Source organism: Macaca mulatta, chromosome 1 (genome assembly GCF_049350105.2).
Source record: "Macaca mulatta isolate MMU2019108-1 chromosome 1, T2T-MMU8v2.0, whole genome shotgun sequence".
NCBI classification, from domain to species: domain Eukaryota; kingdom Metazoa; phylum Chordata; class Mammalia; order Primates; family Cercopithecidae; genus Macaca; species Macaca mulatta.
Window position 1 is genome coordinate 20,146,910 of NC_133406.1, and position 25,256 is coordinate 20,172,165.

The 25,256-nt window shown below is 45.2% G+C and overlaps 1 long non-coding RNA gene across 11 annotated transcripts in view; it reads right to left on the reverse strand.

The window, feature by feature from the left end:
- Positions 1–25,256, reverse strand: part of LOC114678952 (uncharacterized) — a 56,206-nt gene that overhangs the window by 21,802 nt on the left and 9,148 nt on the right. For 3 of the 11 annotated variants that reach the window (XR_013411823.1, XR_013411822.1, XR_013411820.1), the window contains 3 exons: positions 16,120–24,608; positions 12,340–12,460; positions 8,005–9,154 (listed from right to left, as the gene is read on the reverse strand). This is a non-coding gene — a long non-coding RNA (uncharacterized LOC114678952). Of the gene's footprint in view, positions 1–8,004; positions 9,155–12,317; positions 12,461–12,842; positions 13,194–16,119; positions 24,609–25,256 lie in introns of those variants that run through there. The other 8 variants (XR_013411824.1, XR_013411821.1, XR_013411828.1 and 5 more) reach the window with 6 other exon arrangements.

A 25,256-nucleotide genomic window follows, 5' to 3' on the forward strand; every position in this document is an offset into this window, starting at 1 on the left:
ACATTTGGAATTTCCTATGAGATAAGAGCAATAAAGGTGAAAGGAACACCTTTTGTTATTCATAACAAGTCCCTTCCAATCCCACTGTTTCTGTTCATGAGGTGATTTTTGAAAAGCCCAAAGGATGGGGGACCAGTTGCCAGAAGACCCAACCATGTACTTAGAGGGTTGGAATTTTCATTCCCACCCCTACCTTTTGGGGAAGGGAGAGGGGCTGGAGATCGAGTTAATCACCATGGCCAATGATGAAATCAATTATGCCTGCATAGTAAAATTTCCCTAAAGACCCAAAAGAATGAGGTTCACAGAGCTTCCAGAATGTAGCACTTTCTTATGAATGTAGCACCTCCTCTGCATCTGAACCGTTCTGAAAGACACAGAAAAGGTGGAGGCTGCTCCCAATAGTCCTGCCAGGGATCTAGCCAGGGGCTCAAGAGCCTCAAGGAAGGGCCTTTCTCATGTTCTTGCTCCGCGCCTAATGCCTCCGAGTCCTCCTTGCTGTAGGATGGCTCTGTGATGATCACACGATCTCCCAGTTCAGGGCAGACCACAACTAACTTATGCTAGCATGCTACAGACAAGGTTCCTGCAAAGTGTGGAGGTTCATTGTAAATGGCCTCAATGACTTCTAAGAAGTAAATGCTGTGATTCTACAACTGAAAGATAAACCACTGTGACCACTATAAAACAAGGCCCGATATCTCTTACAGCCTTTCCACTGAGAGTGGGGGGTCTACCTGTGACCCTCATGAGTCCCAGCTCTCTGAGGCTCCTTGGCCACTTGAGTACAGCAGAAGGGGATGCTTCCTGAAGAAGCTGGTGGCTGCTATTTCCTGTCTCCTGGAATCCAGCCATCATGATATGAAGTAGCCCAGCAGCCACAGGGAGGGGCCCCTATAATGGTTCTAGCTGATGGCCCAAGTGGGATGCCCCAGAAACAATCCAGTCATGTTGAACAAGGGAGCCCAGAGATGACTGCAGCCCCAGGACTAGTCACCCTCAGCCTCTATCCATGGTGTAGAGACAAAGAAGCTGTCCTTGTTGAACTCTGCCCAAATTGCAGATTTGCAAGCAAACTGAATGTTGTGTTCTTAAGCCACTAAGTTTTAGGTGGTTTGTTACTGAGCAATAAAGAATCAGAAGGGCCATCAGGCCCCGTGGAGCCTGACCATTTCTAGGGTGGCCTCCACAGGATCTGGTCTCCTGTTGAAAATACTGAACTCCTGCTTTCCTCTTCTCCAGTTCCAAAATGAGAAAGAATGCGCTTATCTTTTCTCATTTGCAAATTAAGCAGCTGGGCAGCCCTTTCGCAAAACAGGCAACGTTTGTTGTCATTTCTAGGAATAATGAGGAGGAGGAGGGAGGCTGAGAGAGGCAGCTGTTGAGAAATGTCTTTCTCCTCATCCGCCTACCCGCTCCAGTGCAGACCTGGCCCGAGAGAGAGTCGGGGCGAGCTGAGTCGCTCACATGCACCCCACAGTTAGTGGAAGTAGGTTCTCAGTTCAAGTACTGTTGTGTGACCTTGAGAGTCTCTGACAACCTGCTACAATGGCCCAGCTTGAATTAAAAGCACTCGCCAGCAAAGTTGTTTTAATGTTGGACTGTTTCATTCCTCTCTTCATTGTATGAATTCCCAATCCTGGGGAGCTTTAGTAGATTAGCGACATAAACGACGGCTCTTTCCATTCCAGGCTCACCTGGGCCATTTGGCCTTTGAGTGACATTCTTTTCTTTGGTGTTTGGAGTTCGTCTTCCTCTTTGGGCCACCATATACCAGATTATTGGGGATGGTTATGTAGCTAATGATGGCTAATGATTTCTGTAATGCACTCACCTACCCTCCACTTGCAATACTCTTACTGATCATAATTATCAAACCACCAGGGAAACAGAAATAAATAGGCCCAAATTTGCCCTAATATAAAAAGAAATAAATCTGCAAAGAACAGTGTTTTCATGTCTCTCATAGACACAGCAGCCAAAAATCAATTAGGAGAAAGTTTAGACTTCTCACTTTTCCTCTCCATTAAAATAGACTCAGCAGATGTAAAATGCTTTGGGATTTTGGGGAGTGAGGTTTTAAAAAATAAAACTACAAATATGGTGGTTTTAGAGTTTTCTGACCACCCAGGTTTCCTTCAGTTTTTTCTCTCCAAATGAACACCTATGACCGTTAATGCTCAGTCCCTGAAATATTTTCTTCTCTCTTGGTCCTGATGCCTTGATCTAGGAAAAAAGCTCATTAGTGTCAGCAATCCAACTGCAGAAATGATGAGTGGACACATACCCATCTCACACATGTGGGGAGGACACAGCCCGTGTCCTTGCAAGTGTCCCTGTCTGCTCCAGATAGCAGTGGAGGTTGTGGAGAGCTCATGTGTTTTTAAAGAACTAGCCAAGATCCGTGCTCGAATTCATAACTGTGGGCAACTGCTTTGACTCAATAATCAATATTAGAAGTGTGCACAAAGGTTCAGCTACAGAGACATTTAATTAAAATGTTGTTTGGAATAGCAAATAACCCGAATGCCTAGCAATAAGATCAGTTAAAACTAGGATGCAAAAAGTGATATTGCTGTGAACAAATGATGTGGCAGGTAATGGAAAGATGGCCAAGATACATTATTAAGTGAATAGACACACGGTTTTGTCCGTTTTATTTATGCACATGTATGCATGCATAAGAAAAGTTCTGAAAGAAGATAACCAGAAGTGTAAAAATAATTATATCAGAGTGGTAGGATTATGGATATTTTGATGTCTTCCTTTTGCTATAATTTTTTTCTACACAAATTTTTTTTTTTTTATGTTTTAGACAGAGTCTCACTCCGTCACCCAGGCTGGAGTGCAATTATGTGATCTCGGCTCACTGCAGCCTCCATGTCCTGGGTCCAAGCAATTCTCTGGCCTCAGCCTCCTGAGCAGCTGGGATTACAGGCATGCGCCACCATGCCTGGCTAATTTTTGTATTTTTAATAGAGAAGAGGTTTTGCCACGTTGGCTAGGCTGGTCTCGAACTCTTGACCTCAAGCGATTCACCCACCTTGGCCTCCCAAAGTGCTGGGATTACAGGCATGAGCCATTATGCCCAGCCTTCTACACAAATGTATCTATTTTGTTAAAAAAAAAAAAAAAAAGTATAGCAATAAAAAATATTTCAAGCAAATAAATTGTAATCAATATTATTCTCCGTGGGAGTCTCCTGGGACCAGCTTCAAGTGATTAGATTTTAAAGGCCAGCCTTGTCGTCCACCAGTTTGCTATGAGGGTCTGAGATTTAGGACATGGACAAGTCTGGCCAAGCCTGAATTGGAGAGCAGAGGACAGTCAGCAATGTCCACAGACGAAGGATGAAAGCCGAAAAGGTCAAGACTATGCCCCGTGGCTTCCTCTGACCCATCTCAGCCCTCCTTCAGTGACCAACTCATTAGCTACCTCAGGCCTCGGTTAAAATGACACAGCTTGCTCCTCGTTTATTTCCTTCATGACACTTACCACCATTGCAATTATTTTATTCATTTGAATATTTCTTTTCTGTTGGTTTGTTTCCCCTCACTAGGTGGCACATTCCCTGGGGCTGGGAGCAGACCTAGGTCACCTCTGTGTCCCCAGGGCCAAACATAGCACCTCACCCATTGCAGGTGCTCCAAAAATACCTATGGGTTAAAAGAAGTGTGAAGAATTAGGAAAAAAATGGCTATCTGGGGAGGTCAGAAGAAAGAGCAGGAGAGAAAGATGGAGGGGAACGGAGAATGAAAAGCAAATTAAAGGTTCATTTGAGCCATAATGTCACAAGGAGCAGGAGGAGTGAAGGAACAGCCACCACGCCTGGCTGGGATGCCACCGTAGGGCTAAGCTTGGTTAAATAAGAGGAACACAGCTGGGACATCCTGGCAGCTGGAGCCCTGCAAGGTGGGACGTGGGCAGTCAGCCTAAGCTTGCTGTTTCTAAGAGTCCAGTCAGAGTCTGTATTGCTCTGCAGAGCAGAGAGCCGAACAAGACACAAGGAGGTGTGAGTATAAACTCCTCCAACAGGTGCTGCTCGGTCAGAGGAGGAATCGTACCCTGCTCCTTTCCCAAGGGTTGCTGATATTGATATCATTTTAAAAAGAATAGTGAATTATACACAAAAAGAAAAATAGTAGAAACAGGCCAGCTGTGGTGGTTCATGCCTGTAATCCCAGCTACTTGGGAGACTGAGGCAGGAGAATTGCTTGAACCCGGGAGGCAGAGGCTTCAGTGAACCTACGTGCCACTGTACTCCAGCCTTGGCGACAGAGTGAGACTCCACCGCAAAAAAAGAAAAGAAAAGAAGAGAGAGAAAGAAAGAAAGAAGAAAGAAAGAAAGAAAGAAAGAAAGAAAGAAAGAAAGAAAGAAAGAAAGAAAGAAAGAAAGAAAGAAAGAAAGAAAGAAAAAAAGAAAGAAAGAAAGAAAGAAAGAAAGAAAGAAGAAACAGTTCATCAAGAAAGAAGCCGCTGCCTGGCATGGTGGCTCACATCTGTAATCCCAGCATTTTGGGAGTCAGAAGTGGGCAGATCCCTTGAGGTCAGGAGTTAGAGATCAGTCTGGCTAATGTGGTGAAATCGCATCTTTACTAATATTAGCCAGGTGTGGTGGCACACGCCTGTAATCCCAGCTATTCAGGTAGCTGAGGCCTGAGAATTGCTTGAACCTGGGAGGCGGAGTTGCGGAACCGAGATTGCGTCATTGCACTCCACCCTGGGTGACAGAGTGAAACCCTGTCTCAGAAAAATGAAAAGAAAAGAAAAGAAAAAAAAGAAAGGAAAAAGAAAGAAGCTGCTAAATGGGAACATGAGATACAACCCAGGTGTGATGTTATGATTATGACTGAATATATATATATAGAGAGAGAGAGAGAATATATATATATAGAGAGAATATATATATAGAATATATATAGAGAGAATATATATAGAATATATATAGAATATTCTATATATATATAGGAATATATACACACACACACACTTATCAACAGTTCCTAGTCATAACCTCCATAGCCCTTATCACGGTCTTTCGTTGCAGTGTTGGGGTGCTTTAGCCCTCAGATGCAGGCCTCATGAAACAGAATCTCTCTCTCTGACCTCCTGTCCTTCTTTCACCTGCCCAAGGCAAGACTCGAATCTGACGGTGGGTCAAAACCCTTATTCCAGAGGGGATCCTGCCCCATATCCTAGAGGAAGGAATCCTGCACAGAGAGATAAGAAAAGTCTGAACAGACAGGCCTTGTTGGATTTCGATCATGTGCTTTTGGTCCAGTCACATTTCTACATGGTTTAATCATGCCTGTGTAACACAGCTTCTGTAAAAATCCAAGAGGACAGGGTTCAGGGAGCTTCCAGATAGCTCCCAAGACAGAGAGAGAATAGAAGCTACAACTTAAGGGAGAATTTCTGCTGTAACTTACTGGCCAAAGCAAGTCACAGACCAACTGGCAAAGTGATGCCACAAAAAGGGCAGTTGGGAAAGGGGGTCATTGTAACCTCCTTTGGCAACACAGACCCTTACGAATACTGAGGCTGTGAACAAGTGTTGACTTCTTGATGTTGATGACTGAAGGCTAGTGACAGCAGTTGTTCGGACAGATCCATTGCCTGCCCACACGGTAGCTCTAGGACCACTGTTCGTCACACACAACTTTTGCTCCCTGTCAACTTCTTTCTCTTCCATAAAATCTGCAGCTGATATGTACATAAAGGCTCAATATCAAGATGGTAAGATGGTCACTGCTTGCAGCTTCATTGCTTTGCTTATTCTTCATCATTAAGTTTCAAACTTTTCCACAGAAATGACCGTACAGGCTCAGAAGAGTGATGGTGTTACCCCGAGGAGACTGGCCCCATTCAAAAGCACATTTCCTTCACATCTAAATTCCTATCTTAAAAAATCATGCAGATTTTACTTCTAATCTATAAAATGTCTATCTGCTTTGGCAGAAATTTTTAAAACATACTTTTCTCCTCCAAATTCACCCACAGAGTTGATGTTATAGAAAGTGTCTTCCCACGCACAGAAACCTGGGACTGGCACTGGCACCCTGCTCCAGACCCACGAGGTGAGGCTACACCCCACAGAGCAGCAAAGCTTGTAATTCCCTCATTCAGGAACTGCTGCTGATGCTGACCGAGCCCTGCTCCCACTGGGAGAAATGGGGCCCAGAACTCAGCAAGGAGGCAGGCCTGGGGGCAGTCCTAGCTGAATGATCATAAATTCAAAAATATTTTATTGAATATAGATGGAGTTCTAAAATTCCAGAAAGAGACCTGTATCCTAAATAGTGGAGCTCCGTGGACAAGAATGGAGACATCCTGGCCCCATAACAAAGGCAGCATCCATGCAGGATGGCAGCAGGGGTTCATGACTGAGGGATCTGAGGCCACTGAGGGTGTTAGGCAAGCCCGTGAGATGCTAACTCTTCACTGAGCAGTCACTGTGTGCCTGGCACAGGTTAACAAGGGGAAGCTTAGGTCATAGTTCCTGGCTGGGCAGAGTGGCTCCCGCCTATAGTCTCATCACTTCGGGAGGCCGAGGTAGGAGGATCACTTGAGCTCAGGAGTACTAGACCAGCCTGAGCAACAAAGTGAGTCCTCCTCTCTATAAAAAATTTAAAAATTATCTGGGCTGCATCTTGCATCTATAGTCCCAGCTACTTGAGAGGAGGAGGTGGGGGGACGGCTTGAGCTCTGGAAGTTGAGGCTCCAGTGAAATGTAATTGTGCCGCTGCACTCCAGCCTGGGACACAGAGTGAGACGCTGTCTCAAAAACAAACAAATGAAAAGACATAGCTCCTGTGGCTGGGCAACATGCACTTCTGAAAAGAGACCTCTCCGCACCCCATGCACCTCGAGACACGAACAGGCAGAATGGGAACGCTGAGATAACCAGCAGGCTCAGGGGAGCTCACTCAGGTCCCAGGGGAATCAGAACGAGACCTCAGTGTCCCCTGCCCCAGCCAGACTCCCAGCCTCAAGCAGTGGTCCCTAAAGTGGATACCCCCTACCAGCAGCAGCAGCAGCAGCAGCAGCAGCGCCTGAACGCTAGTTAGAAATGCAGATTCTCGGGCCCACTGGACCCTAGGGAGTAAGCCACTCGGTGGCAGCACGCAATCTGCATTTCAGCCAGCCCTCCGGGGGATTCCAGTGCAGCTGAATTCTGAGATCTCTGGCCTCATGTGCCCACAGTACTCGGGAAACAGCCAGCGGAGCGGGTAGGAACTCAGGCTTCAGAGGAAGCCGGTGGCTCGGAGTCTGGCTCTGACTTACCAGATCTTATAAGCTCGAACCCATTTTCAGCCTATCTGAGCTCTGTGTCCTTACCTGTGGAAGACGGTGCCAAAAGGTTTGATGAAAGAAGGGGAGGTGAAGTGATGTCAGCTTCCTGGCATTGAGCCTGGCCCATTGCGCCTGCTCAGCACCGGCTGCTTCCTCCCGTCTCTCCGCTGACACTGTCCACCCAGCCCTCTAGCATGTTCTCCACCACATCCACCTGGTGGGCACAACTCTGGACAAGGAATCATCCAAGCAGTGCTTTCCCTGCAGAAACCACATCCTTGGCGGGACTCCGGCTGTTGCAAATCCCTGGCCCCAGCCCCCAAGGAAACTTGGCCTCAAGGTAGCCCCCCATGGATGCAGCATAGCTTTGCCCATCCATGCTGCAGCTCTCTTGAGTGCCCGACCCCACGCTCACCACTCTCCACACCACAGAAATCACAGTGAGTCTATCACATAAACACAACATGGCCTCTGCATCCAGATTCCCAGTCAAGGCCCCTCACACCCGCCCAGTCCCAGGGCTGGACTGGGCCTACAGATGTCAGCACTGGGGGCAGGCGAGAACCGACCAAAACCTGGTAACGAACCCGCCTATCTCTGAATAACTGCATGACCTTTCTCTAGACACTTAACCTTCTCAAGCCTTTGTGAAGATCATATGATATGTTTTGAGAGTACTTTGTACCTTGTAAAACCATATACGAATCTCAATTGTTATTACGGATGATACAGTCTTTAATTCCCTTGCAGGCAACACCGTTTTCCCTGGATCATAAATTCCTAAAGAGGGCTGTGTGCTTTGTACAGTAACTAATTCAACTCCCTGTAAGTGCCTGATAGACATAATTTATAATGATGGTCACATATGTAAACCATAACATGGACCATGTAATTGGTTGGCTTTTCTTTTGCAAGATGTGTATGGTACACAAATTCAAAATCACTTACATTTAATCGTATAAGCATCTTTAGATATGCAAAGTGTATATATTCATGCCATCTGTTAAATCCTGATTTGCTAAGCATGTGCATATAAAGACATCTGGGCTATACCGATTTCATAGATGTTTCCCTCAAATGCCCTGACAATGGAAGCAATCTGCTTCGACATTTTCAGATACATTTTCCCCACTTAACTGGGAGCCTCCTCCCAGGGGGCAGTGACGTCAGTGCAGTGCTCACCACAGCAGGCCAGAGTTCCTCACACGGAGGCGTGTGCTGCGCCAGCTGCCTGGGGCTGTGGCCTGCTCTTATCAGGAGCAACTGGTACCTCTCTCCCCACATAAACAATTAGGGAGAGGGAAGGAGAAAAGCCTTAAATATTTGCTTTCCTTTACAAGACCACCTACCAAATGTTGTTAAGACCCTGCAGGCAAAATAATCTGTCATGAGTGCAGCGCTGGGCAAATATAAACACCTCGAGGACTCTACTGAGCGGTAGCCTGGGGTCCCACATGTTTTCACAGGTTTCCTTCTGCGGAGGAGGAAGAGTCCTGCTCTCCTCTACTCCTCATCCTCTCCTGTTCTACCCCTCCCCCAAACCACATCTTGGTGAAGCACTTCATCAAAAATAGTTCGGGTTAGACAGGGTGCACATGAATAAGACAGTGCGTGGTTTTCACTACAAAGTTGGAGTCCCATCTCCTTTTCGTTCACTTTAGCATTCACCAGTGCTGAAGTGGTGGCCGGCACGGGCTGCAGGGAGCCGTTGGAAGTGAAGAGTCACAGAGCCCCGGCATCTCACACTCTGAACCCAGGGCGGGTGATAAGCAGAGGCAGGAAGCAGGGTCAGAAGGGTAAGGGAGCTTGCTTCAGTCTGTGCTTAGGGCGCAGTTCACACCGGAGATCCCAGCACAGCTCACTGCAAAACATTTTGAAACAGGAGTGCGTTTCACTCGCATACCGTGCTTCCCTCTGGTTCCTGGCGCAGCCTGGTGCAGCGGCTGGGTGGGATCCATGCAGCCACTGCTTGTCCCGCCCCTTCCCCATAAAATCACAGGGAGCTTTTTACCAAGGAAATGCTGGAAAAGTTAGCACTCTCGCAATCTTGGTGCTTTTTCTAATTGCCTATTGGAATTTGCAAGTGATTATCAGAATAGAATGAAAAGAGGTTGCCTCTAGCTGATGCTTTCTAGGCCTGCCCTGCAAAATCCCCTACAGCAGAAGTGAGCATCATGGCTTTAGGCTGTGTCTCGAGAGGATGTGCATAGAAAAGAGAAGCCTCTAGCAGGCCATCTCTGAAAATAAATGCATCTGGCGGAGAAGCTGAGCAAAACCCTTTGTGGTCTTTTCCCAGCCACTCTACTCTGTGCCCTCCTTCCCTAGCCTCCGAGCCATTTTTTCCTCCAACAGCCTCCCTATCAGCTGCCCTAAAAGTGGCCTTTAATGGAGGTGCCGACACATCAGCCTGCTCCACTCAGGGATGTCACCCCTACAGGCCACCTCAGGGACCACCCCTCCCCTACCCGCCATCCCTGCAATACTTGACCTGTCCCTGCATCTGCAGCACTGTCCAGAGCCTGCCTGGATTTGCTCAGGACATGTGGCCATTATCCCATCTCTAGGAACTATTTGAGGAGGCCCAGGCACTGTGTACTACTATCGTCACATTCCGCTACACCCCAGTAAAGCAGGCAGGAAATAAGTGTCATTACTCTCTTAGCTCAGTCTCTCAATCTGATAAAAACCTAAACCCACGCTGGAGTGCAGTGGTGCAATCACGGCTCACTTCAACCTTGACTTCCCAAGCTCAGGCAATCCTCCCCCCTCAGCCTCCCAAGCAGCTATGACTACAGGCATGTGCCACCACGCCTGGCTAATTTTTTAAATTTTTTTGTAATAATGGGATTTCGCTATGTAGCCCAGGCTAGTCTTGAACTCCTGGGCTCAAGCGATCCTCTCACCTCAGCCTCCCAAAGTGAGGTCACATTCTTAACACAGTGCCTGGCATATACTAAGTACTCAGTTAAGTTTTATCAAGAAAAAACATTCAATCAGACACATAAACCAAAATGCAATGATAGGTTTCAAAACTATCCTCTTACCACTTTACCATCTCTTTGGAACATTTAGGAGTTTGGTTTGGTTTTATCCCAAAATGTAAACCCCTGTTTTGTTGTTGTTGTTGTTGTTGTTGTTTTTGTTTTTGTTTTTGTTTTTTGAGACATTGTCTCGCTCTGTCGCCCAGGTTGGAGTGCAGTGGCATGATCTCGGCTCACTGCAAGCTCTGCCTCCCGGGTTCACATCATTCTCCTCCCTCAGCCTTCCAAGTAGCTGCGACTACAGGCGCCCGCCACCACGCCCAGCTAATTTTTTGTATTTTTAGTAGAGACAAGGTTTCACCGTGTTAGTTAGGATGGTCTCGACCTCCTGACCTCATGATCTGCCCACCTTGGCCTCCCAAAGGGCTGGGATTACAGGCGTGAGCCACCACGCCCGGCCCACCCCTAGTTTGTTTTTAAGTTGTCAGTAAGGATTTAAACATCTGGACTGTGCTTAGAATATAGTCAACTGCGGTTTTATCTCCCCTCCCTTCCATCTTCTCCCACAGAAGGTGAGTCCCCTGCAATTCAGCTCCCCCACCCTACTCCCTTGCAGTGCCCCAGCTGTGTTACTGAGGGGAAATGTGAAGCCTCAGCAGTCCACATGGGAGGCCAAGACAGCTGTGGGGCATTCCTGACCAGCCATCTGCACCCGGCAGGGTTGGAATCCAATCCGGCATGACTCTTTCTAAATGTTGCTTCCTATGGGACAGCCTCACCCTGTTAGGCTGACCTGAGTTTGCATTCCTGAGCTCAGCCTGGGGAGTATGCATGTGATCTCCTGTGGCAAGGAGAACTCCCCCTACTAGAAATGCAGCCATTGCTTGGGCCCACCTTGGATCAGCCACAGCAGGCTGCAGCAAGCTGCCTATGGGAGGAGGGGGCTGGAGCAGGAAATGAGAGTTAAAAGAGCCTTTTCAGGGGTGTGATCAGGCCAAAAACAGGAAGATCAGCAACTCAATCTTAGGCCTCTGGGGTTAAAAGCAAAACGAGAGAGAGAGAGAGAGAGAGAGAGAGGCAGAGAAAGTTTACTAAACAAATAAAAGTCCCATAGAAAGGTTGTATTGAGCCTGGGCAACATAGCAAGGCCCTGTCTTTACAAAACAATTTAAAAATTAGCTGCGTGTGGTGGCCTATGCCTGAATCTCACTGTTCAAGCACAGCCTGGTGGACACAGTCCTAGCTACTTAGGAGGCTGGAAGTAGCAGGAATGCTTGAGCCCAGAGGTTTGAGGCTGCAGGGAGCTACGATGGTACACTGTGCTCCAGCCTGGGGGACAGAGAGATCCTGTCTTGGGGAGAAAAAAAAAAAAAAAAAAAAAACAGGTCCTATTGAATGATACTGCGGCACATGGTGCTCTCAAAGAAGATGAGTTACTTTCTCCATGTGTTTGTGCCCCCTGGCAATGACCTTGAGTGTCTCCTGCGCCATCATCCTTGCTGCTGATGATACGACAGCCGCAGTGTAAGAATCCCAGCATCATCGTACACACACCCCACCCCCAACACACACACACCAGATACAGTCAGTCGCTCAGCGCGAGGAGCAGGCTCTTGGAGAAAGCTCTGTCCATGCCTCCTCAGATCCTCGCGCAGACCGGCTCACCTGGGTTCCTGCCACAGTTTCCCGCCTGTCTCTCTCCGCCAGACCCGCCGCTGCCTTACAGGGCTACCTTCCACGTGGAAGAATCAGAATGATCTGATTGAGTTACTCTCATGCTTTCCACCTCTCAGTGGCTCCCAAGTCAAATTAAAATCCTCAGCAAAGCACACCAGGCCCATCACAATCAATGGCCTTCACATCCCTCCAGGCCCGTCCCTCTACCTCTGCATCCACCCACACGCTGTTCCCGCAGGTTGCATTCCTTGCCTTGGGTGTGCTGTCCCCTCTTCATACTCCAAGATTTAGCTCCAGCTGCCCCCACACTGCCTTTCTCAGAAGCTTCCTGGCACCCTCCCCAGGCAGAGTCGACCCCCTTCGAACCTCCATTGTGTCTCCCGCACACCTGAGCCTTCCAGACTGAGTTGGATCCTCTCGCGTTTCCTGTAGCTCATGCGCTCGCCAGGATCGCGGCACTGTGGGGTAACTGCTCCGGTGCTGCCTGCTTCCTTCTTAGATGCAAACTCCTTAAAGGAAAAAGCAGATCTTACTGAAAATTAAAGTCCCAGCTCTCGCATGATGCTGGGCACACAGCTGGAGTCCTGAAGAATTTGCTGGATAGAGGAATGAATAAACGTAGCCCTTAAGCAGTGAGTTCCTGTCTCTCTCCTTCCTTAGTAAATGAGGTCATTGGGAGCAGGAAGGATTCTATTCATCTTTGTGTCTCTGGTGCCCGGGCGGAAGCTGGCCCTTCACAGGCAGGCAAAGGTGCATTTCACTCACTTGTTCTGGCTATTCCAGAATTTGGATAACTTATAGTCCCATGTCTCTCTGAGATTCTAGCAGGACCCAGGGACAACCTATGGGAAGACAGGGGTAGTGTGGGAGTGGGGTTTCTTGGAAGCTCACCTTGCTGGGATGAGTGACTCAGGTTCTCCCAACTTTGAAGTTCAGGGCCCAGCTTCAGGTGGCCCCCATCTCGCCCTGCGCTGGAGGGTGTGTGTTGGGTGGAGGGGGCACACATGCCAAGGAGGGGCGGTGAACATTGGGTGCTTGGGAGATGGAAGGGCCAGCTCAGTGCAGACGTAACAAACCGAATGGCAGCGCCCAGGAGAGAGCATTTGGTGGCAGGTGACCCTCATGAGGATCAGAGTCTCAGGCCATTTGGCTCAGGTGCTCCGACCAGCCCCTCTGCTGACCCTGGCTCCCAGCCCCGTGACCTGGCAATGACTCTCCTCTTCTTAGAAAAAGGGGGAGGGTGGCTAATTGAAAACAAACCAACTGCTTCTCCTCTTTCCTCAGCCCTCAGGAAAAGCATGTAATCATCTCCAGGATTTAGAGATCTTTTTCTTCTAAAGTCAAGGGAAACTTGTTGTTCACTCCAGCCATCTTGATGCTGCTGAATTGTGTGGTCTGAGTCCTTGTCTGCTGGAAGCTTTGGACGACACACTGATCTGAGCACTAAGTTTGGAGTCCGAGCCATGGTTCACTGTGCCTCAGTTCTCCCACCCAGAAAGCAGTTGACCCCTTGGTCCAAGTGGCAATGATGCCCAACAGAACTTTCTGTGGTGCTATCCAGAATGATAACACTCGCCACATGTGACTTTGCAGGATGGCCAGGGCAACAGAGGACCTAATCTTTAATTAAATTGATTCACTAATATTTGACTAACTGGACTGCACAGCTGTAAGGTCGAACCTGCTCTGACATTACATCCCATTCCCACAAGCACACCCTTTGTCTCTCTAATTCTCACAGCCACTTTCTCCACAGAGTGATAACTGGGATTATATAGTCTATGTAAAGCCTTTAAATATAGGACGTGGGTCGGAAAGGGCAGAATGCAGTATCAGAAAGACAGCTTACTTTGAAAGTAACAGGCAAAACTGAAAATGATGCACTGGAGAGGAGAGCCTTCCGCCCATCCCCTCTTCCCTTTCGTAATCCTGCAGGGACCACACGGTGTTGCAAATCAAAGTCTGCTCTCTGGCCAGATGTAGACAGAAGCAAAACTTTCATCTCTTTTCTTGCTTCTACATAGTGCTCCTTCTTGAACCTAACAGCCTCCCAGCCTGCCCCTTGGATCTGTTCTAATAGCAGTGATTGGAGCTGTTGTGCTAGGACAGATGGCTTCCTGAGGAGCTACCATGGTGCAGTGAGGACACCTGGGAGCACCCAGAGCTCCGCAACACACAGGCTGAGAGCTGTGCTCTGGTGCCCATCGTCCCTGCAGGTACTGCCGGCTCAGCCCCACCCAGCCCACCCCAGGGCTGCACAGGGTCCCTGTCCTGGAACACTAGTTTTCTACCCTCGGGCATATTTGCTGATTCTCCCAGACCCTGGCCAATATTTTTCTCCAAAAAAGCCTTCCTGGCAGACCCAGCTGGCACTGCCCTCTCCTTTCTCAGACCCTGCTGTGCAGCAATGTTTCAGAGTCATTCCGCACCTTCAGTTCTGCACCAGTGTCATTCTCCAAATATTTCTGTAGTGTCTCAGCTAGACCAGAGCCTCCCAGTAAGCAGAGGCTGAGTCATCTATTTCTTTTTTATCCACTGTGGCACCAAGCTCAGACTTTGCTCTGTACTACTTACTTTCCCAGTGCTTACTGACTGATTTATTGACCCAGAACCACGTCGAGAATGCAGTCAGGCTATTACCATGACCTTCGCAATGCAGGCAGGTGAGCTAAGGTGACAGGGGTAGAACCCAAATTACTCGCTGGGGCTTTTGTTCTTGCTCTGACTCTACTACCAGCTCAGGTATCAGAATGCACTACCCTATCCCCAGGGGCCCCTGTTTGGTTCAGACTGCACAGTCCCTGCTCTGCAGGGGTTCAGGGACCACGCCAAGGAAGGCCGGTGTGAACATCATAAATGGCACACTGAATGGCACTCATTGTTACTGTAAAGTGCAGGTACGTTCTGTACAGTGAGATCAGACGGGTTACTCAGAGCCAGCAGCCGGGACACACCTGTTCTTTTGCTCTGCATCAAAAATCCCTCTTCTCTCTGCACACATTTCTTCTCTCCCAGTTTCCACGAGGTGGCTAAGGGCCTTCCTGGACATTTCTTTGACTTCTTAGAAACTCATCTAGAAACTCCCTGTTGAGTTTCTAAAATGATAAATTCACTGGCACTCAGCAAATCTACATTTTACATAAGAGGAAGTCAGCGTAGAATAAACGTACCTGGTAACTGGGCACCTAAAACTGGACTTGTAAAAGCCAGCTTTTCTGCCACCACTTCCACCCCTCTAGACTGCTGTCTCTTGCCATAGATTCTCCCTCTGGACCCTTCAGGATGTCTGGCTCACCATGGAGCAGCCCTTGGGCCCTCAGGCTGACTGAATGTCTCATACCCGGGTCAGCCCTCTTAGAGGGACTGCTCCATGCCACTGCATAAACAGAAGAAAGGGTCAGGCATGGCGGCTCACACCTGTAATCCCAGCACTTTGGGAGGCTGAGGTGGGTGGATCACGGTCAGGAGTTCAAGACCAGATTGGCCAACATGGTGAAACCCCATCTCTACTAAAAATACAAAAATCAGCCGGGTGTAGTGGCACGTGCCTGTAATCCCAGCTACTCAGGAGGCTGAGGCAGGAGAATCGCTTGAACCTGGGAGCTGGAGGTTGCAGTGAGCTGATATCACACCATTGCGCTCCAGCCCGGGCAACATGATGATTCTCTGTCCCGCGCCCCATCCTACCCCCCAAAAAACAACAAACAAACAAGAAACAAAAAACAAACAAACAAAAAAAACCAGAAGAAAACACCAGAGTGGAAAGGCCTGTAAAGGAAAATAAAATCTTGGGACCCCAAACTCACTATGCCAAAGGGAAAAGTTAAGCTTGGAAACCAAGTCATGCAAAAACTCCCTTCCTTTTTTTCCAAGACAGCTGTAATTTCTCAGGCTGACTTTCTCTTATGTAGAATGTAGATTTGCTGAGTGCCAGACTAATGGTTAATTGACTTCCCCACTTCTTTTTTTTTTTCAGGTGTGAAATGTAGATTCACTGAGCAATACTCAGAGCCTCACAAGCATTGAAACCACTTGTCTCATTGCCTACCCTCCCTCCTTTTATTTTTCCTTTTTCTTCCCCTCCTGATTGCTCTTTCCCCTTTAAACACCGAGGTTCCCAAAACTCTCTTTGGAAAAAGCATAGGACACAGATTCTACTGTGACTTACGTTTCTTTTTCTCTGGTGCCTCCTCAACCTTGGCAAAATAAGCCTCGAAATCAATTGAGATCTGTCTCAGTCACTGTGGTTTACAGACCCAACTCCTGCACTTAGGGAGTAAGGAGAGCCAACAGCACAGATTAGGGGCCTCCTTAGCTGATTTGGGTGACCACGCCCATACCAATTCTCTGACTCCAACACAGCCTGGTTCACAAGACTTCACGATCCTGTTGCAGACTTCTCAGCCACAATTGACACAGGCCAATGGGGCCTAAAGTTCTCCTTGGTTTTTCTGAAAGTGTTAAGAAAGTTGGTGTAGAAAGGAAATGCACACAATTTCTGCATTTCTGCCCTGCAGTAAGGCTCAGAGCCTATGATGTTTAATTGTATGTGTCAACTTGACAGGGATAAGGGATGTCCAAAGAGCTGGCGAAATAATATTTCTGAGTGTGTCTGTGAAGGGTTTCCAGAAGAGACAGCATTTGAATCAGCCAGAGCAAAGAAGATCTCTCTCTCCATGTGGGCAGGCATCATCCAATCCAGAGAGGGTCCATATAGAACAAGAAGGTGGAGGAAGAGTGAATTCTCTCTTCTGAAGCTGGGATGTCCATCTTCTATGGTACTCAGACATTGGAGTTCCTGGTTCTCCCTCAAACTCCCCTGAGGCCTTCAGCCTCCAGTGAGAGTTACACCATCGGCTCCCCTTGTTCTTAGGCATTTGAACTTGGACTGAATTACACTACTGGCTTTCTTGGTTCTCCAGCTTGCGTACCATGGGACTTCTCAGCCTCTATAACTGTGTGAGCCAATTTCCATAGTAAATCTGTTCTTTCATGTACATACATTTCTCCTACTGGGTCTGTTTCTCTGGAGAACCCTGACAAATACAGACTTATCTGTTCAGAACCACTTTTAATATCCCTTTATAAAAATCCTTCCGTTGCTACTTTGAATAATTAGCTGCTCTTGATGGGGACCATGATAATTCTCTTAAGTCGTTTTTTTCTTTACTGTTTCTGATTAACTCCAGGTATGCACTACTACATGCTTTTCAAACTGGAGTACCCGCAGCCTCATTTCTGGGCAGGAAGGATGCAAAACAGCAGAATATAATGGTGCATCTTCCTGGAGCATCAGTTTCATTGCAAGATTTGGAAGAAATGAAGTCAAGTAATTTACAAAAACTATCTCTGTTCCCCCACAAACACAGAAGAAAAAAGAGAGAAGAACAGGAGTGGGAGAGGTGCCTCGAGAAATAGTCCAGTCTCAAGTTCCCCAGGTCGGGGCAGAGGGTCAGCCTGCAGTTAGGACCAGGTGGGCTTCCTTTCCTGTCTCCCAGGTGGCCTCTGATGTCCTTTAGAATTTAAGCTCAGCATTTACTTTGGACACATGAGTTTTGAAGGACGTGCAGGTGCCAGATACCCTCATAAATTGGACCCCATGAAGACAACTCTGCCACAACAGATTTTGTATTCCTTCTCTACAAAATCCCTCTCAGCAGGGCATGCTCTGTACACACAGCAAATTGTGCTTGTTGCACTGCTCCCATGTGCAGCTGCTTGAGTCAGCACCTGGCTCATCTCCTGCACCATCTCACAGGGCTCCGCGGACCTCAGGATCTTCATACTGTATGTAAAGTAAAGGGAGAGAGGCTCCTGCAGCTCCTCAAAGTCCTCTCCCACAAAAGGCAGGGACCAGTGGTCATCAGGTAGAGAAGGACTCTCAGGCTCCACACACCCATGAAGAGGCCATCATATGAGAAAAAGGAAGAAAGAACAAAGAAAAAGGTAAGAAAATACAACTGAAAAATAAAGTAACAAATTTTAAAAGAAAACGAAAAAATATGGAGAGAAGAAAAGGAAAAACAACAAAACAGAAAAAAAAAAAATCAAGGAGCGAACAAGCTAACTGTGGTCAAAGTCCCTCAGGTCATCAAACACCAGCTTGCTGAACTGAAAAGATAAAAAACCTAGGCCCAGTCAGGAACTTATATAGGTGCTTGGAATTCCCTAACAATGGCTCCTCATGAAGTCAAAGCAAGACGTAGACCTATGTTGACTGGGCATAATTCACAGCAGTTTTCTCCATTTTTAATCTGAAGAACTCTTTACTCTTAAGAAAACTCAAGGCTTTTTTATGTGGGTTATAGTGATTGATATTTACCTTAGAAATTAAAACCAGTATGATGCTTTTAATTTCAATTACATCTTGTCAATCTGTAACACTTTTTGAATTTTAAAGAGCTCATAATGTCTACTCTTAAAATATTCAATTCCTTTTTCTTTAAATAATTGGTCTCAAAATTATGCTACAACTTATATCATAATGCTATAGAAAATGTTCTGTTATGTACCAAACAATAAGATCCATTATTAGTATCTATAAGCTGAGAGAAAGACTGCTTTCATCATATTTTCTCCAATAATATTACCAGTATATTTCTTATCAGAAAACTTTGAGGCCAGAAGGCAGTGAGTGGGTTGATATATTCAAAGTGTTTAGGGAAAAAAACTGTCAACCAAGTATCCTATAGCTGCCAAAACTGTCTTTCAAAAATGAGGGAAAAATTAAGATATTCCCAGAAAAGCAAAAGCTGGGGGAGTTCGCTGCCACTAGACCTGCTCTGCAGTGAAGATAATCCTTCAGGTTGAAATGGTAAGATGGTAGACAGTAACTTGAAGCCGTATGAAAAAGTAAAGATCTCTGGTAAAGGTAAATACGTGGACAATTGTAAAAGCTAGTATTATTGTAACTTTTGGGTTGTAACTCTACTTTTTGTTTTCTACATGACTTAAGAGACTCATGCATAAGAAACAATTATTAACTTGTTTTGGGGCAAACAATACATGAAGACATAATTTTATGACATCAGTAACTGAACAGGAGTGGGGCTAGAACTGTATAGAAACTGAGTTTTCACATGTTGAAGTTAAGCTGGTATAAATTCACATTAGAGTGTTATAACTTTAGGGTGTTAAATGTAATCCCCATGGTAACCACAAAGAAAATAGCTATAGAATATACACAAATGGAAATGAGAAGGGAATTAAAATCTTTCACTACAAAAAGTCAACTAAACACAAAAGACAATAATGCAGGAAATGCAGAACAAAAATCTATGAAGCAAATAGCAAAATGACAGCAGTATGTCCTTCCTTTTCAGTAATTACTTCAAATGTAAAGGATTAAATTCTCCAATCAAAAGATAGAAATAGGCAGAATAAATAGAAAACACAGGATCCAACTATATGCTGTTTATAAGAGATCCACTTTAGATTCAAAGACACAAATAGGTTGAAGTTTAAAGATAGTCCATGCAAATAGTAACCAAAGAGAATAGGGTAGCTAAAATTGAATTTAAGTCAAATAAACTCTTAAGTCAAACTTTATGTCACAAAAGGGTACAAGAGACAATACAGACATTATATATTGATAAAAGATCCAATACAGCAAGAATATATAACAATTATCAACATTTATGTGCCTAATAACAAACTATCAAAACATATAAAGCAAAAATGGACAGACTGAAGGGACAGATAGACAGTTCTACAATAATAGTTGGGGACTTTAATATCCCACTCTCAATAATGGATAGAATAACCAGACAGAAGATAAGCAAGGAAACAGAGGCCTTGAACAATACAATAATCCAATTAGGTCTAACAGCCATCTACAACAGTGGTCCCCAGCCTTTTTGGCACCAGGGACCAATTTCATGGAAGACAATTTTTCCACAGACTGGGGGTGGAGGATGGTTTTGGGATGAAACTGTTCCACCTCAGATCAACATCAGGCATTAGTTAAATTCCCATAAGGAGCACTCAACCTAGACCCCTCACATGCACAGTTCTCAACAGAGTTTGCGCTTCTATGAGAATCTAATGCCATCATCGCTGATCTGACAGGAGGTGGAGCTCAGGCAGTGATGCTCGCTCATCCCCTGCTCACCTCCTACTGTGCAGTCTGGTTCCTAACATGGCTCCACGGCCCAGGGGCTGGGGACCCCGATCTACAGGACACTCTACCCAACAACAGCATATACCATTTTTTCAAGTGCATATGGGAAATTGTCCACAATATACCATATGCTGGGTCATAAATTAAGTCTCAGTAGATTTAAAAATGTGTCATACAAAGAATCTTCTCTGATCACAACAAGATGAAGTTGGAAATCAATAACAAAAGTAAAACCTGAAAATTCACCAATTTGTGGAAATTAAACACATTCAAACAAAAAAAAGAAATACAGTAACACAGGAAAAGATGTTCAACATCACTAATCATTAGGGAAATGCAAATCAAAAACCATAGCAACATACCACCACACATCTATTAGGATGTGTGGTTATTTCTTAAAACTTTAAAAATAATAACAAGTATTGGCTAGGGTGTGGAGAAATTGGAATCCTTATGTACTGCTGGTGGGAATGTAAAGAAGTATAGTCATTATGGGAAGCACTATGACAATTCCTTAGAAAATTAAAAATAGAACTACCATGTAATCCAGCAATTTCACGTCTTGGATGTACACCCAGAAGAATTCAAAGCAGGGATGTAAAAAGATACTTGTAGTTTCATGTTCGTAGCAGCATTATTTCACAATAGCCAAAAGGTATAAGCAACCCAAGTGTGCATTGACAGATGAATGGATAAGCAAAATGTGGTATATCCATACGATGGACTATTATTTAGCCTTAAAAAGGAAGGAAATTCTGACACGTGCTACAACATGGATGAACCTTGAAGACATTATGCTAAGTGAAATAAGCTAGTCACAAAAGGACAAATGATGTATAATTCCATTTATATGACGTACTTAGTCAAATGTATAGATACAGAAAACGGCCAGGGTGATGTTAGGAATAGGTGGTTTAATTAAATTAACTAATGAATTATAATATTTTAATGGGTAGAGTCTTAATTGTGCAAATGAAAAAGTTCTATAGATGAATGGTTGTTATAGCACAGCAATATGAATGTACTTACTGCCACTGAACTGCAGACTTAAAAATAGTTAATGTGGTACATTTTACATTATACATATTTTACCCTGATTGTTAAAAACTAAGTAATTTTTAAAAGTTTATTCTGATATTTTCCTAACAGTAACTTGCATTTATTGAATGCTTTCCATGTGTTAGCCACATGCTTTTCCAAACACTTTATCTGTGCTCTTTTATATAATTTCTGTAATAATTTCATGAAGTGGATGCTATCATTTTGCCTATTTTCAAAATAAGAAAACTGAAAAACAGAAAAGTTAAGTAACTCATCAAAGGTCACAGAGCTTACTAACAGTAGATTTGAGATTTGAACCCAAGCAATGATTCCAGGTTCCTTATCATTAGCCATTATGTCATACCACTTCCAAAATGAGTAAGCAATTAGTACTTTGTAATGACTAATTATTAAGTTATTATTGATTTGGTTATCATCAGATGGTCTTAAATCAGCTGCTTTGCAACTCTATCTTTCCTCAGCTATAAAACTGAAATTCAGAACTCCCTGATGTGTGTGACCTTCCTTTGCGTAGCTGCACTAGCAGATGGTGCAGTGAAATCAGGGTAAAATAATCCCCCAATGGTGGGTCTCAGACTTACCCACTGAGATGGTCTTCTAAGGTTGCCTTCCGTAACATTAAAAGTCTAATTTGTTTAAATGTCTATTCTACTACTCACTTGCTTCGTGATCTTGGGCAAAGGACCTGACTTCTCTGTGCTTCTGTTTTCTATTACATGGAAATAACAACTTCTTATACAGATTTTGTAAGTAGGAACCAACTGTCCTCAGGCCTCCTTGGCCTGTGGATATTAACGAGGTCATTAGTTTTAATCTGCAAATTTCACTGGCTCAGGATCACCATCAGTTCATCACAAGCTGAGGTTCTGAATTCAGTTTGAACTCAGCATTAGACTATGTCAATATGAGATTTGTACATACACAGACAGACACAGAATCTGCAAAGCCATGTACAGTATGTGCTAAATGGATAACAACTGTTGTTTGTATGGCTTTAAGTGGCACATCAGGTCAACATTAACAACCTTGTAGTTTGTATTTTATTTTCTGACTAATTCTGACCTGTCTCAAATGGAAAACCTCCTAGAGCAATCTTTGAACAGCTGTGTGCTGACTCCTGGAGGAAATGGAAGACGTCCCAAGGTGTACACAGGCACCAAAGCACTTTAAAGGAATCTACTTCCAAATCACCAATTTCCAGAAGTACCTTTCCTAAAATGGATCTGCCTGAGATGTGCCTGTGGAGGGTGGGATTCTTTTTTGCTACCACCCCACACAGAGCTGGGCTTCCACCATCCCGCTTGATACATTGTTTCCCAGGAATATAAACTTCCCAGATGCCTAAAAGGTCATTTAAGGGAAGACTGGGAGAGAGGTAGGGTGGAATTCTTTTTTTTTCTTTACACAATTGGCTCTTATCCTGTGTGCTCATACAGCATTACAAATAATGTTTGCTGTTAACTTGTTATATAATCATGTAATGTTTTTGTATATAACTCAGAGAGAGTTCAAAGAATTGAAGGGAATTTGCAACTCCTTTCACTCATTTCCATCCCTTTGTATGACTGGTGTTTGGTACTCTTTGCCTAACTAATGCTGAAATGTATCTCATTCTAACATATGATCATTCATAAATACCTTTACTAATGATTTTTTAGAAGATCAAATCTTTCCTTGAGGAAAATATTTTGAATTAAATTTTAATTTTGTCTTTTATTTAAATCTGTTGAAGTTTTAACTATATTATTTATTATTTTGATACTTTGTAATGACAATGCAATTGAGAAAAGCAAAAGATATTTAGTAATTAAGCTTCAAGGTCACCAGAATATTAAAACTAAAAAAAAAAAAAAAAATGTTAAAGACAGGGTCTTACTATGTTGATCAGGCTGGTCTCAAACTCCTGGCCTCAAGCTGTCCTCCCACCTCAGCCTCCTGAAATGCTGAGATTACACACATGCAACCCAGCTGGAGTCATTCTTGACTCTGCAAATGACCTCGCAAGGTTGGCTTGCAGTCTCAGGACGGGGACTTGCACTTAGTCCATCTCTACTCATGGCCCCCAGCCAAGGGAATGCTCCAAGTACCCTGGGTGGGCTTTCTGACAGTGCTTGGAGAGGGTGTGTATGAGTGTGTAATGGGAGCCATGTGTTGGGTGTGTGCGTTTGCTTTGAGGTGAGTGTATGCATGGCAGGGATGCCTGTGTGTTGCTTTGTGTGCTGGGTGTGTTTGTGTTGGTGTATGTGTCAGTGTTGTAGAACTTTTTCCTTAGTTCAGCTAAGAGCCGTGTTCCTGTCACACGGCCATGAGAGATTAGGCTTGCAGACACTTGGAAGGGTGAGAAAAAATGGAATGTATTGGGCAAAAGAGAAACAGGGGCCCTCCGCAAAGCCGGAGTCCCTGCTAGTGTGCTTTCCGCCCCGCAGATTGAATCCCAGTTTCCACTCAGGAAAAGGAGAGGCCAGGCTCCTCCCCCTCAGAGGGTGTGAACTCCCCCATGCTCCACCCCAGTGTGCACTCCTCCCAGTGCACAGGCCAGTCAGAGGGCCTTCCACGGAGCCCTTCCCACCTGGCTGTCTCATCAGTGTGTGTGTGTGTTGGGAGTGTGTACATGTGAGTGTGCGTGTCTGTGTGTGGTGTGGTGTGTGTGTGTTGCTGTGTGTTTTGGGGGTGTGAGTGTGGTGGGGTGTGTGTGTTCATGTGTGTTGGGGTGTATGCACTTGTTGTGTTGTTGTGTGTGTCGTTCTGTGTGGGGTATAGGGGTAAGGGGTGTGGGGCTTGGGGAGCAGCAAGGCCTGCTCCTGCTTTCCTCTCCTGGAGAAGCCTCATCTCTCTCTCACATGTGACTGAGCCCTGCTAATACCTGAGTCCACAGCAGCATCTTCAGTTGTCAGGTTTGAACCTGGGGAGGAGGATGATATAAAAATGCAGCTTGAAAATTTGTTCACAATGGCTTAACAACTGTTGAGGAGATTTGTGGCTTCCTTCTGGTGAAGGCAGGGAAGTATAAAAATACTCAAGTGAGGAAATGGTTATAAAAAATTGAGCCGTCTTTAATCCACTTCAGTTTAATAGTCCCTCTTGGAAACACACTTACCATGTAAGCCATGTCGAATGTTATCGCGCACTTGAACCTGATGTTGGCTTCACACAGTGGAAGCCCTGGCATGGAAATTGTGTCTTTAAATCCTCTTTCGGATTAATTGCATCAAGAGTAGCATTCCTTGTATAAAAGGATAGACGGATCCTCCCAAAGGACTTAAAAACCTAACAAGAAATCATTTAAATGAGTAGGAGGCTGTCAGAATCGTGTATCTGATGTCACAGCACATTTATTCTTCACATTCCAATCCTGCTACCTGGGTTGAGGCATCTTTTGCTACAGATGGCAGGAACACGGGCAGAGGCTGCCAGCCTGGAGTCACTCCATTACTCTACTGTAATTCTTCCCTGGGGTGCTGCACTGCAAGGCCACCCTGAGAAAATGTGATAGACCCATGTTACGGAACAGATCAATTTACATGTTCAATGCAAAGGGTTTCTTTGCCTCACAAAGGGATTCCCAGGAGGTTTCATTTAAATAGAAATTTCCTCTAGTGCCTTTAAACGGATTCTATTTACAAAATATCCATAAACAGCAAAATCTCAGGGAATCATTTTTGTAAGTGAAATGAGGTCGACTGCTACTCAGCGTGCATTTCAGAGTCCTTTAAAGGACCCAATGGTAACTGGAGAAGATGAAGTAGCTGGAAAGCTTTTAAAATGATTCCAAAGAAGGACAATCAATCTGCCAAGAAAGGCATTGTGGCTGTGAAGCCTGGAGGAACAAGAAATCTGTAGGCTTCACTAAGGAGGTTAGGCTTTGGAAGATCTGATTCCCACCTCTCCAGTCTCAATACCTGTCCCGAATTCCTCATTTACGCAGCCCAGGTAGACAAGACCTCCTTGGGTCTGGTTGCAACAATAGACTGTCCAAGCTTTCTGAAGCATAACTTGAGCCCGAGCCAGTTAATATGAAAACCAGAAAAAAAATGCTTGTCCCATGAAAGTGCAGTTTTATTAAAGTAAGAATGTAGATATGACTAAGGGAGGAAACCACTCCTCATATTGTCTTACGCCCAGTT